Consider the following 2,555-nt stretch of genomic DNA (forward strand, 5'->3'; position numbering starts at 1 on the left):
AGTGGTAGCCAGGCACCATCTAGTTCTTCTGGTCTCATAGTTGTATAGGCTGCAGATCAGATGGTATACCAGTCACTAGGACTAATTGTTTCCATGAATTTTGGCTTTCTTCATTCTTCTTGGCTCTGGATGAGGAGACCCATTGTTGCATCTAGATGGCAGCTTGCTAGCTTTTAAGATCCCAGTCAAAAAAGCTTATTTTTTTAAGTAAACCAAACTGAATAAAAATTTTATTTTTTGAAATAAATAATTTTTATTTTTTAAAACTTTCTTCAATGATGCTTTGTAAAGTTAGAGAAGAAAAAAGTGGGTATTAGGGCTTAGAAAACAGAAGTGGGAAAAATGCCTTTTAGAGTAGGATTTCTCAACCTTGGCACTATTTATATTTGGAACTGAGACTGTCCTGTGCATGGTAAGATGCTTTAGCAGTATCCCTCATGCCTGGCCTGTACCCAGTAGATGCTAGTAGCAACTCTTCCAAATATAACAACCAAAAATATATCTAGACATTGCCAACTGTCTCCTGGTGAATAAAAGCACACCCAGTTGACAAAAATGATCTTAGAGTGAAAAAAAAAAAAAACAAACCCAGCATTGGACTGGCTGGTCAGGAATCTGAGGTAGGTAGTCAATGAAACAGTATTGGGATTGTTAGTGTTAGATAGAAGATGAGTTGAGTATATAGAGGTCATGATAATATAAAAGGTCAAACTTGGTTTAAGTGAAAGACTGGTCAAATTGAAATCTGTTGTAGTGTAATAAATTTTCACCAAAGCCTTCTGCACCAAAAGACTTTTTTTTTTCCTTTATTGTGACATATCAGAAAACTAAAGTAAATAATGGGAAATTGGTTACAAGCACTATGACCATAAACAGACCAAAACGCAAAGAAGCATAGGTGGTTTTTATACAATTTTGTCAAGTGTTGATTCATTGTAAGGGTCTTTCAATGTGCCTTTTATAATCACCGAAGTACATACCTATGAATAAGTTATTTACATGTTATGACTGGTTAAGGTAAAAACAAAGAACTAAAATTATGTTCACATGAACTTGTTTCTTCTAAATGAAGGTCTCTTGGCTCAAGGGGTCTTGGACCTTGTCATATGATGGTTGTTTTGTTCTTTTATTAAGTGGGCTATGTGTGGTATTGGGTAGATTTTTAACTCACTTCCTGGCATAATGTTACTTAGTTTGGATACATACATCCATCTTCCATTCTCTGCTGTCCATTGAACCAGGTAGAGTACCCTGTTCTGTGCTTTTAGCCTTCTATTTATTGTTTGAAGGATCTATAAAAAATTTTTTTTCTAAGTGGGTCCTTTTTTTTTAATTTTTATTTTACTTTGGGTGAAAGTTTACAGAGCAAATTCATTTTCCATACAGCAGTTCACATACACTTTGTTTCATGCAATTGACTGCAATTTCCCATAATGCAAAAGCCCTCTTCCCATTTTCTCTCCATGGTTACCTCTTCCCTGTGTCCTTCCCTCCCATGTACTCCTGCCCCCAAAGCTGTCTCCCTGTGCATACACAACTTTTCTATTCTCCTATGACTGATATCTCCAATGAGTGTATCTACCTAATGTAAATATTCAGCTCATATGCCTGTCTTTTTTTTTGGCTGGAAGCCACCAGAGTGGGTTCAATTCCAGACCTGAAGAGCAGTTAGGGCAGCCATAGTCTCAGGGGTTCCACCAGGCCCTATCAGACCAGTAAATCTGGTCCTTTTTTTTTTTTTTTTATGATTTTGAATTTTGTTCCACATTGTTATTCCTCTCTATCCAGGATCCCCTAAATAGATCACCCTCAGGGGTTGACAGGGTAGCTAAGCACCATCTAGTTCTCCTGGTCTCATACTTATATAGGCTGAGGATCATATGGTATGCCAGTCCCTTGGACTAATTGTTTCCATGCATCTTTGGTTTTCTTCATTCTTCTTTGCTCTGGATGAAGAGAGACCCATCGTTGCATCTAGATGGTCACTGGCAAGCTTTTAAGATCCCAGTGGCTACTCACCAAAGTAAGATATGGAACAATGTTTTTGTGTAATATGTTATGCCAGTTTAGCTTAATATGCCCTGTGACCATGGTCCCAAGACCACAGGTTCAACTACTCACTCCCTCTGGGTAGGTGGCTGCAGCCACGAAGAGACTACAACCTTGTCCCTTGTCAGTTCTACTATATACCTGCAAATTCTTAGAGAACATATAAATACCCTCGTAGAAACATTGTCTACCAACCCTATACATGGTCATCGGCACACTCCCCCAGCATACACATATCTAATCATTCTGCCTGTCCACCCATCTATCCATCCATAGATCAATTACTGATAATGCAGTACTGTATTTGCAAAAGGGTTCATCTTTGTTGTCTGTACCTCCCATGCACCTCTCTATGTCTTCCTCTTCCTCACCGCCACTGTGTTGATCACTCACATTTGGTACATTGCCCTTCTCTTCATCCAAATCAATACTTGTCTCTATCTATCTAGCAGACAAAAGAGGGGGAGGCCTTCAACGAGATGGATTGACACGGTGGCTGCGATGAT

Source organism: Orycteropus afer, unplaced genomic scaffold, assembly GCF_000298275.1.
Source record: "Orycteropus afer afer isolate SDZICR_OR568_19922 unplaced genomic scaffold, OryAfe1.0 scaffold00089, whole genome shotgun sequence".
In the NCBI taxonomy this organism is placed as follows: Eukaryota; Metazoa; Chordata; class Mammalia; order Tubulidentata; family Orycteropodidae; genus Orycteropus; species Orycteropus afer.